Source organism: Phocoena sinus, chromosome 6 (genome assembly GCF_008692025.1).
Source record: "Phocoena sinus isolate mPhoSin1 chromosome 6, mPhoSin1.pri, whole genome shotgun sequence".
NCBI lineage: Eukaryota > Metazoa > Chordata > Mammalia > Artiodactyla > Phocoenidae > Phocoena > Phocoena sinus.
This window is the reverse complement of record NC_045768.1, coordinates 1,047,349-1,061,875: the sequence shown is the minus strand read 5'-3', so window position 1 is coordinate 1,061,875 and position 14,527 is coordinate 1,047,349. Positions and strand designations below refer to the sequence as shown.

General features: G+C 59.0%; 1 pseudogene; it reads right to left on the bottom strand.

Annotated features, from left to right (window-relative positions):
• Positions 1-13,622: 13,622 nt before the first annotated feature.
• Positions 13,623-13,752, bottom strand: LOC116756181 (annotated as a pseudogene).
• Positions 13,753-14,527: the final 775 nt, after the last annotated feature.

Here is a 14,527-nt window from a genome sequence, read left to right as displayed (position 1 = left end):
CTCTAGTTCAGTCCTGCTGCAAATCCGTCTGGCCATCATTCTGCATCACATAGAACGGCTTGTCTCTTTTTCCACTCTTGGAACAGGATATAGCTGCCCCCTCTAGAGGAGGCCTGAGAGCCCCCCGGGGAGGGGGTGCCGGCACTGCAGGATTTGGGGCTCCCTGGACAGACCCCAGCGAGACTCCAGAAAAGGCTCGTGGGCCAGGTGGGCGCACGACAGCCAGCAGTGCTGCAAGGAGCTGGGCACTGGGGCAGGAGGCCGGGTCCCAGGAGGGCTTCTCGGAGGGGGTGTAGAAATACATTGAGCTGGAGGCCCCAGAGGGTCCTCACAGAGAAACGGAATCCCATGCTCACAACCACCACGGGCAGACGGAGCTGCTTTACCCAAGGGCTCCTTCTGGTCCTTTAGCTCCCAGCCCACCACCCTTGCCAAGGCAGCCCCACCCACCCCTCACATCCCTTCCCATGACTCAGTTACGCGTTCGTGGGTTTTCGTGTTCGTGGCCGTTCTCCCCCACCTCCCAGGGCTGCTCCACTGAGCCGTGCCTGCTCTGGCGTCTGACACCCAAGAGGATAATGCCTGGCACACAGTAGGTGCTCCACAAATACTCCCCAGAGCAAACGCCTCCCCGTTTTACAGAGGTGACAGGGGAAGAGCCGGCCCGGCCCCGTATCCCACACCCACTGCGCCGGGAAGGCTGCTAGCGCCTGGTGCGCCTGGTGCGCTGCCCTCCTGCTCCCAGGGGCGCGGGTTCTGGACGCCGCTCTTTTGTCCTCAGACAGACAGACAGGCTGTTGCTCAATTTTGCCTTCTTTCCCAGTTCCTTCCTCCTCTGGGGAAGTGTTGAAAGAAAACGTCCACTTTTCCCCTGACAGGGAGGGAGAGGAGGAGGGGCCTCAGGCTCCGCTGGGTCTGAAACAAATATTCAATATTCTCCTGTAATGCCCCATTTGGAAGGCTAACAATAACTCTTTTTGTTTCTTGAAAGTGAATCACCAGAGAATCTTCTGGGTTGGTGGAGATACCGAGGCATGAGACTTTCCTCTAAAATGAGTGATTCATGACGAAGCAGGGCCTGGCGTGGGCTCTCTCCAGGCCCCTCCCACGTGGAGAATGCTACTTTGACAGGCAGGGATGTACCCGCGTCCTGCCTGACCCTCTTGGGTGCCCCGAGTCCCCACAAGCACCCAGGGAAGGTGCTGGGGGAGTTTGTTGCTAAGTCAGTCCCATCCCCTGCTGGAGGACAGCTGAGAGCCCTCCTGGGCATTAGCTGGGACCTGCCCAGCCAGACAGCACCTGACACCAGGTGACACAATCGGGGCTGAACCCGCACCACCTCCTGAGGCCACAGGAGCCCGCAGCAGCCAAGGGGAGGGGCCCTGAGGTCCTTGTGTTTATCTGGGGTTGGGTGGGGTATCTGGAAGGAAGGGCCGAGCCTCTGCGTTTCTGGAGGCCCAGATAAAGCACCCCTCCTCGCCATGTGGCTTTAGGGGCAGGGGCGGGCTGCCCAGCCTTTGAACTCCAGAGAAATGGCTAAGCTCCAATATCCCCGAGCCTCGGTTTCCTTGTGGCCTGTTTCCAGGAGGCCAGCGGGAAGCAAGGCCCCTCCCGACCTTGCCTCTGGCATCAGGAGCTGGATTCCTCTCCCTTCAAACCTGCCCAGGTAAAAGGCCAGGACGAGAAAGCCAGGGAGGAGACAAAGTCTCAGCAGTCACCGGAGATCAGGGACCATTTAGATGGGGAGCAGCCAGTTGCATAGCTGGTCGGGGCGCAGGGAGGAGCCCCACTCCCTCTGGGGAGGCATCTCCAGGAGTCTCATCTCCTGGGGAGAAGCTCCTTGGGAGGAAGGAAGGTCGGGAGAGCAGAGCGGGGCCCTGCAGAGGGAGGCGCCTGGGCTGCCCGGGGGGCACTCAGGTGAGCTTGCCGGGACCTGGGACCTGGGACCTCCTGGTGGGTGTGCCACAAGGCACCAGTGCCATCCCACCACCAGTAAATAAAGGAGCCTGTGAATCTTTCATGGACTTGTGCTTAAAAATAGATGAGGTGAGGCCTCTGGGCCTGATTCCCAGGTCTCTGCAGGGGGCGGTGCTGGGGCCACAAACTCCCCAGGGAGCGGGGAGAGGACCGTGCGGCCGGGGCCCCAGGGGTGCTGGCCAGGGCACGGGGAGCCAGGGGCACGGACCCGGGCTCCGGGGTCAACAGGAAATCGCCCTCTGGCTGTACTGTCAGGAGCTCCTGGGTCACAAGACCGAGGGGAGGGGCCGGGCGGGCAGAGCAGCTTCTTCTCCTCCCAGAGAGGGTGTCTGGCCTGGGAGACAGAGGGCCGGAGTGGGGCAGATGCCACTGGACAGAGCAAGGGAGACAAAAGCCCCAAGAGGAGCCAGAGCTGAAGGCCCCGGGGTGAGGCCCTTTCCGCAGCAGCCCCTCCCATCGCTGGAGAGCTGGCCCCCCCGTCCCAGGTGGCGGCCCCCTCGCACAGCCCCTCATGGCCACGACACACGTGTCTGAGTGCCAGGCTTGGGTGGGAGGGGCGGCAGGGACGAGGGGCTGGAGGCAGAAGGCATCCGAGCAGAGGCGGAGCCGAGGCCCTGGAGCCGGCGCCCAAAGGGCCCCACCGGCCTCCCTGCCTCCGACACCAGCCGTACCCCAGGTCTCCGATGGGTCCTCAGAGATGGGCTCACTCAACTCCGCACTGGACAGACAGGGGCCCAGAAGGGCGAGAGGGCCCCCCAGGGTCCCCGGCCAGCAAGACGGAGCAGGAGATGGGCTTTGGTGCCCAGGGTCGGACCCAGGCATCCCCGTCCAGCCCCCTGGATAACCTCGGCCCAGCCCTTCCTCTCTGGGCCTCAGTTTCCTCAGCTGTGTGTGGGGCCCGTGAGCTGAAGGGGGACAGGCTGCGTGGCGTGCCAGGCCTATCCTTGGGCAGCTGCCCTCGGCCGCCTCACCCCTGGCCCAGCTGGCATCTAGACTCCGTCAGCTGCCCCAGCTGGCCAGCCCGTGGTGCTGGACAGGTCTGGAGGCCAGACAGGTCGCCCGCTGCCTTACGCCACCCAGTCCCGGCCTCAGCTGCTGCCCAAGGGGCTGCCTCTCGGGCCATGGGGCCTCGGAGGTGCCCTGGTTCCTTCCGTCCTGCCTCACCACCGCAGAGGGAGGAGGCCACAGATACTAGGGAAGCCCCCTGGGCCGGGGCAGGTGGGGGCGTCCTCTCCACCGTGAAGGGGGAGGGAAGGGGAGGGGCCAGGGCTCTGCCCCCCTGACCAGGCCTCCTTCACCCTCCCCTGCATGTGCTGAATCGAAATCCCAAATCGGCCTTCTCCCCTCACCCCCGCCACCCTGACCTGAATGAGGTCAGGTGGGACGCCTGTCTTGTCCATTACGTGGTTGGGAAGGGCCTTTGGTGGCAGCTCTGCAAACTCACCCTGGAGACTCAGACTCTCCAGTTCAGGGAGCAGGTCTTCACTCTTCCTCAGGCGGCCCCTTGACTAGAGGAGGCGGAAGGTGGGAGGCTGGGCACTTCGCTCTGCAGAGACCCGGGTCTGTGTTCCGCCCGCCATCGCTGGCCGGTGGCCTTCCCCTGTGTGGGCCATCGTCCCTCCTGGTCCAGTGGGAATAAGGGACCGGGGGAGGCAAGACCCTCCCCGTGGGTTCCTCCTGCCACATTTCCTCTCTGTCCCCGAGCTGCGCTGGGTGACCCATGGCTGCCACCCAGGGCCTCCAGGGAGCCCCCAACCCCCCCGCAGCCAGGCCAGGCCTGGGCCGTGGGGTGCTGTGTGCATGGGAAGGAGCCGGTGTCCCTGGGTCCTGCTGGCCCTGGGGCTCTGTGGGCAGAGGTAGGCGGCTTCCTGCCCCACTTCGCCACCGCCCGTTGGCTCAAGTCCCGCTGTCCGGCCCCTGAGACCTCTCCACGCAGCTCCCTGCTCCATGGCCGGGGCCCGAACAGTTCACTGGTCAATGAATGAATGAGCGCGAGAGTGAGCGAGTGAAGGACTCCTCCCTTACAAGTCCAGAGAGGAGCACGCCTGCTGCCTGGAGCCTGCCAGCTCCCGGGCTGTCAGGGGACACTCGAGGCCCTGAACTGCTGAGCTGGGCCCACCGCCCACAGAAAGGAACCGAGGGACTCGATCATCGGGGAAAAGCCACTGGCGGGAACGGCTGGCTTGCTTCTGCGCTAGCGACGGCCCTCCGGATAAGCAGACACAAGAAGGCACTGGTCGTTGAACTGACCTGCACACAGGCCTCAGGTGCCGCTGCCGTTTCTGTCTGTCCTGCCCTCTCCGTCTTTCCCCGTGGAGACCCAGTCCCAGGGAACGGGGTATCTGAGCTCTGGCTTCTGCCCCTCTGCGGCACTCACACACACCCGCTCAAGCGAGCCGTGGAGTGCTGGCCACGTGGCACTGGGGCAGAGCAGCCCCGGCGGATGGGAGAGTGAGTCAGAGCCCCTACCTTTGTTCATAAACCCAGTGAAACTCCAGGTGAATTCATGACCTAAATATAACCAAGGAAACTCCTGTGGGAGCACAGGGACTGTGGTGGGAGCAGAAGCCTGGCAGGTGGAGATGAGGGAGAGCCCCTGGGTGAAGAGGGAAACAGAGACACAGCCCAGGACCACCTGGCAAAGTCTAGAGAGTTCCAACAACATGAACTACAGCAGCCGTCCCTTTCAGAGTGAGCAGACCCAGTTCTCTGGCCGTTGAACCTCACCACACCCTTCACCATTCAGAGGCCTAGATAAATGAGTCCCGAGTCAAAGTCAGTGGGTCCTGCTACCTCTGGGTAAGAGGTCAGAGGCAAGGTTCCAGAGCTCGGTCTAAGCCACCCCGCCCTGCCCCGCCCCGCCCAGGTCTGCCTGGATGTCAGCCAGCACCACTGCCAACATTCACCTGAGTCACCGTGCAGGGCAGGTGCGGCCTCCTGGTGACCCATCTGGACATCAGTCACTGAGCTGACGAACTTGGAGCTGGGGCTGCAGCCCCGCCCTGGACGCCTTCCCTGCACTTGCCTGTGCCGTCCCAGGAACGGTCAGCAGACCTAGCAAATAAAATAATAAAGTACAGGATGCTCTGACTGCCCTGGTGGCGCACTGGTTAAGCATCCGCCTGCCAATGCAGGGGACACGGGTTCGCCCCCTAGTCCGGGGAGATCCCCCATGCCGCAGAGCAACTAAGCCCGCACACCATAATTTTTTTTTTTAATAAATTTATTTATTTATTTTTGGCTGCTTTGGGTCTTCATTGCTGCGCACGGGTTTTCTCTGGTTGCGGTGAGCAGGGGCTACTCTTTGTTGTGGTGTGCGGGCTTCTCATTGCGGTGGCTTTTCTTGTTGCGGAGCACGGGCTCTAGGCACGCGGACTTCAGTGGTTGCAGCATACGGGCTCAGTAGTTGTGGCTCACGGGCTCTAGAGCGCAGGCTCAGTAGTTGTGGCGCACGGGCTTAGTTGCTCCACGGCATGTGGGATCTTCCCGGACCAGGGCTCAAACCCACGTCCCCTGCATTGGCAGGTGGATTCTAAACCACTGCGCCACCAGGGAAGTCCCACCATAACTATTGAAGCCGCCGTGTCTAGAGCCTGTGCTCAGCAACAAGAGAAGCCACAGCAACGAGAAGCCTGTGCACTGCAACGAAGAGTAGCCCCCGCTCGCCACAGCTAGAGAGAAAGCTCGTGTGAGGAAGGAAGACCCAATGAAGCCAAAAAATAAATAAATAAAGTAAAATTACTTTAATAAAATAAATATCAGTAATAAAATATTTTTTAAAAATACAGGGGGCTTCCCTGGTGCCTCAGTGTTCAGGAATCCGCCTGCCAGTGCAGGGGACACAGGTTCGATCCCTGGTCTGGGAAGATCCCACCTGCCGCGAAGCAACTAGGCCCGTGCGCCACAACTACTGAAGGCCGCGTGCCTAGAACCCATGCTCCGCAACAAGGGAAGCCACTGCAATGAGAGGCCCGCACGCAGCAACGAAGAGTGACCCCCGCTCGCCGCAACTAGAGAAAGCCCACATACAGCAACAAAGACCCAACGCAGCCAAAAATAAATATTAATTAATTAATTTAAAAAAGATACAGGGCACTGGGTAAGATCTGAATGGCAGATAAACAAGGAATACTATTTTAGGACAAGTATGTCCCATACTAAAAAATGTCATTCGTTGTTTATCTGAAATGGAAATCTCACCAGGTGTCCTGTATTTTATCCGGTGACCCCTTCCCTAGAGTAGGGCCCCATCCTGTACTGCAGCCCCAATTCTCACTCTGGGCTGCACCTGCCAAGCTGGCCCGGCCTCTGCCGACGGCTGAGCAGCACTGCCTTCTAGTGGAAGCAGCCCTGGCCGCAGGGCGGAGGGAGGAGCTCCGGATTCCCGGGCCCCTCCGCTCCCTGGCGGGGCACAACCCCCAGAGAGTCAACCTGGCTCTGGTTGCCCCGGCGATGCACACAAATGGTTGGCCCTGGACGGCCGACACTCTTGGGCTCTTGTTGGCCCCCACCCTATGGCCGAGATGGTTTCGGGGGTTGTGCAGAGTCTGGGGGCACTTCTATCCTCCCACCCGCTGGAGCTCCGTTTGAGCTCCGCTCCCTTCCTCCGAACCCCGCCCATCTGTGCACCCAGCACAGGGTCGGAGCCCGGTGCAGGCCGTCTTTCCCTGTCCCCGCGGGGCGCACAGGGCGGGAGTAGCGGCGCCGGGCCGCGCTACCCTGCAGGCTGGGGGCAGCAGGGCTTGCCACCCGCCACCAAGGCTGTGGGCTCCCAGCTCTGGCTCCGTGACTGTCCTCCCCCATCTCTCCCTCCCTCTCCCTCCCTCCCTCTCCCTGACCCTTCTCACCTTTGCCTCCCTGCTTTCCTCCCTAGCTCTGCACTGACAGGCCTCCGTCTCCGTCTCCGTCTCCGTCTCCGGTCCAGCGCCCCTGGTCCTCCCCGCTGGGGCCGAGGTGTGTCCTCGACACTCGGCCTCCATGGGCTCCTTCCTCTGTGAAAACATTGAAGATTTATTTTATGCCTATGTTGGTATAAAAGGAACCCTAGGAGTTCATTTTTTTCCTTCTGTTTCCTTTCTGATCTGAAAAAAAGGTGAAAGCACTTCTGTGGGCCCCTAAAAGCCTGTGGGCCCAGGGTCCTGAGCAATGGCCTGCTGGGCAATGGCCCTACTCGGGCTTCGTGTAGGGGTCCTGGGGGGTCACAGCAGCCATGAGCAGATGGGTGTGGCCCCAGACGTCCTGCAGCCTCTCCGCGCCCTGGGCCGTCCTAGCCGGCAGGTAGCTTTTCCTAGTTACCCTTGGGGGTCCTGACCCATGGGAGACCCCGGGCCTGGTCACCAGCTCTGCTTCCAGGTGGACCCAGCAAAGCGGCAGCCACGACCCCTACGCGGATGGGCACCATGAGGGGGCAGGGGCTCCCGGGCAGATCCGCTCCCCTCTGCCTGGCCCTGGCCCCCCCCCACCACCTGCCTCAGCCCCCAAAATCCCTCTAAGGCCAGCATCCGGGGAGGCCCTGCCTGCTCTGTTGGGGCTGATGGCCCTGCCTTCTGAATAGAATCCCCACCGAAGGCAGTGGCTGCTGTGGAGTGCTGGCTGGCTCGCTCCTGGCGCCACGGGCTCCCAGTGCACGGGCCACCGTGGGGTCAGTAGGGCACCGCCGCCCCAGACGGGAGAGACGCGTGCGGGGCCCACCCTGGCCAGGGCCTCCCCAGGGCACACGCAGAATCCTCCCACCGCACTGTGCTGCCCAACACAGCCAGCCCAGCGGGTGCGGGGCCAGATCCGGGGCTATGCCTGACCCCGAGCGTCCATGAGAGCTCGGTCCCTGCCCCGCGGCGGCCCAGGCAGCGCTGAAGGTGGATCTGTTTTCACACCACCCTCTCAATGCCTGGGCAGAAGCTCAGGCCCGCCCAGGGAAAATGGCCTGGCTGGTGAGACAAAGCGTAAAGAGGCCTGGCAGGCGCTCAGCGCCCGGCCCAGTGACACCACAGCCGCACAGGAGCCCGTCTTGAAGGCCACAGGGGTCCCGCAGGGTGCTGCCCACATGCAGCCCCCCTCTGGGGAGAACCGCCTTCAGAAGACTGAGCCCCGCAGGGCAGCCTCGAGGGAGAGGCCTCGCCCCCCAGGCCATGGCTTGTGGGTTCTGATCTGCTGTGGTTGTCCCGTAGAGCTGCCTCTAGGTAAATTTTCCCTTCCTGTGCCCACCGGGCCCTGTCCCACAGAGAAGAAGTTGGGCAAGCTTCCCCTCCGTGTTTCTCGTAGAGGAACACTGCACACAGCCAGGCCGAGACGCCCGCACGGGGAGTCCACCCCAGTCCTCTTTGCCCTTTGGAGACCGGATCAAGCTGGCGTCCCACGGCGGGGCTGGCTGACGCCTTCTCCAGACCCTCGACGTGCGTGAACAGTCCCTGCATGTTTGCACACGCACCTACACACGTGCACAGCTCCCCTTTCTTAGGGCCACGACATTTGTCCTTCTGCGACTGGAGTGGCACTGCTGGGTGTCTTCAGGTGCCGTAGATCTGAAAGAGCCCAGAGTGGAACATGAGCCGTTTTCATGATCTGTGTTGATAACAGTCCTAACTTTACCTCTTGCAGATCCTGATGTCAGATGGGTTGAAGCCCCAAAGCAGGTGGGGGTGGAGGAGAAAGGGCAGCAGGACAGGAGAGGGGAAGGAACTGGGAGAGAACGCAGGGAAATGGTCCCTGCGGCTGACTCATCCCTTCTCACGGGAGGTCTTAGACGATCACTGTGAAAGATACAGGTAAATGTGCACTCACTGATGAATGTACATTTCTGTTCACGAACGAAATAATAGTCCATCGTACGTGGTCCGTCCATACCATGGGATACTGTTCAGCCATGAGCAGGGATGAAGTTCTGACACATGCTACCACACAGATGAACGTCGAAAGCTAATTTTAGGTGAACGAAGGCAGACACAGAAAGGCATATATAGTACGATTCCACTTATATGAAATATCTAGAAAAATCTTTAGAGGCAGACCTCAGATGGGTGGGTGCCAGGGGCTGGAGGGAGGGTGCATGGGGAGTGACTGCTTATGAGGTCCGGGGATTTCCTTTCGGGGGGATGAAAATGTTCTGGGATTAGACAGGTGCTGACCGCACGACACTGCGAATGTGCTAGATGCCGCTGAATTCTGCAACTTAAAATGGTTAATTTTATGTTATATGAATCTCACCTCAGTAAAAAAGATACAGGTGGGCAAGAATAAGCAAGTCACCTGTACCCTCAACACCTAACCAGTGCTATCACTGTAGCATCTAAGTGTGTGGCTTTCCAGATTTTAGGACTTTCTGTCACACGCACCCATCAATATACACCTGCATACCTGTGTGTAGTTCCCACAAATGGGGTAACACTCCCCCTACTTTTCTTTGCTCTGCTTTTCTCATCAGGATTAGAGCCCTCGGCTATATTCTCGGGGACCCACAAATTACAAGTGAAGTTTTTAAATGTTGTTTTTTCATTTGGATGACACATAAAAAACTTGTCTAAACGTCATCATAAAAATAAGCTTCCTTTCGGCATCAGAAAGACTTGTTTCTCCCCCAAATCGTGGACTTTTGAAGGCATCCAAGCAGGCTGTGGCCTCCCTGTGGGTGTGGGGCAGGCCCCCGGGCCCTGGAGAACGTGCATCTCTTGAGAAGCGCCCGGCGTTTGAGGGCCCAGGGCTGCAGCTCTGTTGTAAGGTTTGCAGGATTCCGTGCTTTCTGAACAGACCTTCATTTATGTAACCAGTCACCTCTCGACGTTTAGGGTGTTCTGAACTTTCTCTTAACAAGGCTGCTTGAGTGACCCGCGAAATCTGTGCCCCCTTCCTTAATGATTAACTTAGGACGGGTTCCAGCAGGTGACATTTCTGGGTCAAAGGCTTTTAACCTGCTGCTTTCCACGGTAACACTGCATGGACCCCCCCCACCCCGGGGTGGCTGAGGAAGAGACTCCGCCGTCCCCTGTCCCTGGGCCGCTGATGGGGGAGGGGGCAGGCCCTGGGAACCGTGAGAACACGGGGTGCAGTCCCGGGGGATTCAGCCTCCTACCTGCTTCCCTCGCTCCCTCTGGGCAGCAGACTGTCTTTCCCGGTGATCCCACCCTCAGCACCCCCTCACATTCTTCTTTCAGGCCTGGAATGCGTCTGCCCCTTCCTGCCTCAGAGCCTTTTCCAATGCTTCTCCCTCTGCCGGGAGTTCCACGCATGACGCTCCCCTCCACAGCAGGCCCCTTTGGGTGCGTCCCAGCCCAAAAAACCCTCTCACAGAGGCCCTCCTGATCTGCTGGTCACTCAGGCTCCCTTAATGCTGGGCTTGCCCGTGGGACCCCCATTCCATTCACCCGGCAGTGTCAGGCTCTCCACCGACCCTGAGGCCCCCGCAGCCGGGGCCAAGTCTGTCTCTGTCGGGCCCCGATCACTGCTGGATTCCTCACCCCAGCCCAGGGCTGGGCGTGCAGGCACCCGTGAGCCTGCACACACACACACACACACACACACACACTCTCTCTCTCTCTCTCTCACTCATACACACACACAGCAGGGCCCGGCCCAGGGCTGGCTGACAGAACACATGGCCCTGGGAATGCTTGTCAGGAGGGTGCAGGCTCGGGCCACTGAGCCTGAGGCCCTTGTGCTGCCGAGTCCATGGTGTCCTCTGTCTCCCCGAGGCCGGCTGGACCTCGGCCTGGACCAAGAGCTTGCAGGACAGTGACCTCTGCCTCCCTCCAGAGACAGCAAGCGGGTCAGGGTGGGGATGGAGGAGGTGGGGGGAGGGGGGATAGAGGGAGGGAGCGACAGAGAGGGGAGAGAGGACACAGGAGGGATGGCGAGGGGACCACACAATCTGACTAAGGGCGTCAGGGGGCCTCACCCGGAAAACAGGCCCGTGGCACTAGGCCAAGACAGCAGGGGTGTCAGTAGGGAGGGGAAGGCTGGGCCAGAGTCAGCAGATGGGCTCCAATCCCGGCCCCATCACCGCAGCGCGTGGCTTGGAGGGGCTGCTCACCTTCTGGACCCGGGTGGCCATCTGTAGAGCGTGGAGGAACCGTCCTCCATCTCAGGGCTCCTGTGAGAACGCTCCGGGAGATATCCTGCATTGTTTGGTGTCACACTAAGAAAGTTCTGCGCTGGGTCTAACCTCAGGGTCTCCTGCTGTGGTTTAATCCCCTTGTAGCCTCCCTGTGTAGACCTGACTCGTCCTTGGGGATGTGTAGTGCAGGCCCCCAGGAAACCCCGGGGACCCTCACTCCCGGTGTAGGGGGGAGAGCTGGTGTGCAACTTCCAGGGACCGCGGCTCTGGCCTGGAGCTCAGATCGCTGGCCACCATGTTGTGAGGGTGCTCAAGCAGCCCCGCTGAAAGGTCAGCATGGCCGGGAACTGACCTCCAGCCAGCACCAACCTGCCAGCATGTGGTCCTCCAGTCCCACGTAAGCCTTCAAAGGACCGAGAGGCCCGGCTGACGTTTTGACATCAATGTCATAGAGATCCTGGGCCAGAATCGCATGGCTGAGGTGCTCCGGGATTCCTGACACACAGCACTGCTTGCTGTTCTGAGCTGCTGGGTTTGAGGTGCTTTGTTATACCGCAGTGGATCACTGACACGAGATGCTTTTGCAACTGGATGCGTGGAAAAGAATCCAAAAAAAAAAAAAAAAAAGAATCCATAGGGAGAATATTCTGGGAAGAAGAAGTGCAAGGAGGAGTCCAAAAGGCATTTTGAAAAGAATCCCTTAGCATCTGGAAAATAGGATCAGTCCAGACTCCGGGGCAGGAGCTGGAAGCTTCACAGGACCAGGCCCACCAGCCCCATCTGTCCAGGGCCCCTGCTGCAAGCCACATTCCAGACACGGAACTTTTTGGTTCTTGAAAGCACCGCCCATAACAAATTACCACGAAGGGTGACTTAAAATGACAGAAATTTAGTCTCCCCATTCTGGAGCCCAGAAGTCCAAAGCCCCGGTGTGGAGAGCCGCACTTCCTTTGGAGGCTCCAGGGGAGGCCCTTTCCTCTCCCAGCTCCTGCTGGCCAGCTTTTCCTCAGCCTGAGCAGCACGGCTCCTGACTCTGCCCCGTCTTCTCCCCTGGGTCTGTCTCTCCTCTGTGAGTCTCTGATAAGGGCACTGGTCATTGGATTTGCCCCCCACCCCAAGGTAATCCAGGGTGGTCTCCTCTTCTCACCATCTTAACTTAATGACATCTGCAAAGATCCTTTTTCCGAATAAGGCCCCATTCACAGGGTCCAGGGGTGAGGATGTGAACACATCTCTTTTGGGGGCAACTATTCAGCTCACTGCAGGCAGTGCACTAGACACCCAAGGGACCCTCCCACCGCAAAAACAAAACTTGGATTCTGGGATCTGAGAAGCGGAAGTCTCCCAAGACCTCTGACCTCTGTGGAGCAGGTGAGCGGTGAGCAGGCAGGAAGACCCCGGCCACGAGGGCAGATGCCCGCAGCTGTGCCCTGAGCCCTGCACCTCCAGCTCTGCGGGGCCCCCACCCGCACAGGGGCAATCCCTCCCAGCACCCTGGATTTAGAGCTACGGGATTCCCATGGGTTAAGGTCAAGTAAACATGAGTTCAAGATCAGACTGAGAAGCACGTGGAGGAGACGCAGCGCGAGTGAGAGAACGGGACAACACACGTCGGATCGAGACCCCTAGGACCCTCAGACACCCGCCTGGTCGGAACAGCGAAGTGTAAGTGCAGAGAGAGGCACGAGGGACTCACAGCCCTGCTGTTGCGTCACCTGAATGTGCCAACATCCATCGTGCAAAGTGCAGGTTCCATGTCTGCCCACGGTCCAGTGCCTCTGGGCCTCTGCAGGTTCTGTTCCTCTGCCTGGACTCCATCCTCCCCTTCCCTCCCCCTGCCCCCATCCTCTGGGTCTTAATGCAGACATCACATTCCCCAGGCCTGGCCTGAGCCTGAAGGCATCCACACCTCCCAAAACACCTGTCTGAAGGGAACTGCGTGACCCCTGACCTCAGTCCTAGGTCAGCGGGGCCTGCGGCAGTGGGATGAGCTATGTCTGGAAGGGCAATGTGCCCAGGACCCAAGTCTCCATTTCTCCATTTTGCCCCTGACATACTTGTGCCTGAGGCTGAGGGGCACCAGAAAAACCTGGAGTTTAGTTGAACATGTGGCTGCCCAGGAAAAAAAAAAAAAAAAAAAAAAAGACTACATTTCCCTGCAGGCTTTGCAGCAAGAAAGGTCATATGACTAATCTCTGGCCAATGGGATGTGAGCAGAAGAGGTATGCTTTTCTAGGTCTTGTCTTTAAAGGGAAAGTCATGCTCTCCACGTCCCTTTTTTTTTTTTTTTTTTTTTTTTTTTTTTTTTTTGCTATTCACGTCCCTTTTGCTCTTCCTCCTTGCTGGAGTGTAGAGGTGATGTTTGGAGCTGGAGCAGCCATTCTGGACCGCCGGACTGACAAAAAACCAGGTGTTGAGGAGGTCCCTGAGAAAGTGCAGTCTCCATATCAGCCCTCCGACGCTTACACTCAGAGTACTACATGAAAGAGAAATAAACTTCTCTCCTGATTAAGCCATTTCTATTTTGGGGTCCCTTGATAAAACGTGTTATATTTTCACTGACTCTTGGGCCGTTTCCAATGATGTATCTGTTTGGTCTGTGTATTGGGTTGGATAGTGCCCCCACCCCCGCCACCCCGCCCGGGTTCATGGTGACCCAGAACTTCAATTAGCAATAATCGCGCCTCGGATAAACCTCACTGGCTACGATACAGCCACTGCGCAAAGCTACCCCCAGGACTTCAGAATGTGGCCTATTTGGAAATAGGGTCTCTGAAGGTCATGTGAGGACACGAAGACAGAGAAGGCACGACATGGCTCTGAGCAGCGACTGTGTTTGGCTTCATTTGCAGCCTGATATGGTGCTTCTTCAATCACAAAAGCCGCCCCACAGTGGGCTGGCAGTCAAGGTGCCAGAGGCCCCAGTGCCCACAGCCGCTGGTGTCACAGAGCATTGGCATGGCCTCTCCAAAGTTCGCTTAGGAGATTTCTGACTCTACCTCCATCCCTTCCTCCTGGCCCACACACCTTAGCCAGGCAGCTTGGTCACTGAATGTGGCTGGCCCCAGAGAGGAGCACCTCTGTTTGGTCGCCTTGGCAATGACCAGCATGAAAGGGTGGGGGTGCGGCTATGCAGATCCTTTGGAGAGAACCAGGATTCCACACCCCAACCCTCCTGTGCAGATGCTTCTCCCTTCTCCTAAGGGGACCCTCTGGCCAGCCTGGAGGGTCCACAAGGGGATCGAGGGGGTGCAAACTTAATCCTGGTCCAGCCACCTGGACTCTCTGATGGGACCATCCTGGTCATCAATCCGAGTATAACAATCATTTGGTTGAGGACATTGGGTGCCCGCGCTGTGGACTGTAATGGGTCTCCATAAGTTTTATAAAAATGTCCATGTTAGGAATTCCCTGGTAGTCCAGTGGTTAGGACTCTGCGCGTTCACTGCCAAGGGCCCGGGTTCAAGCCCTGGTTGGGGAAAGAGGATCCCACAAGCCGTGCGG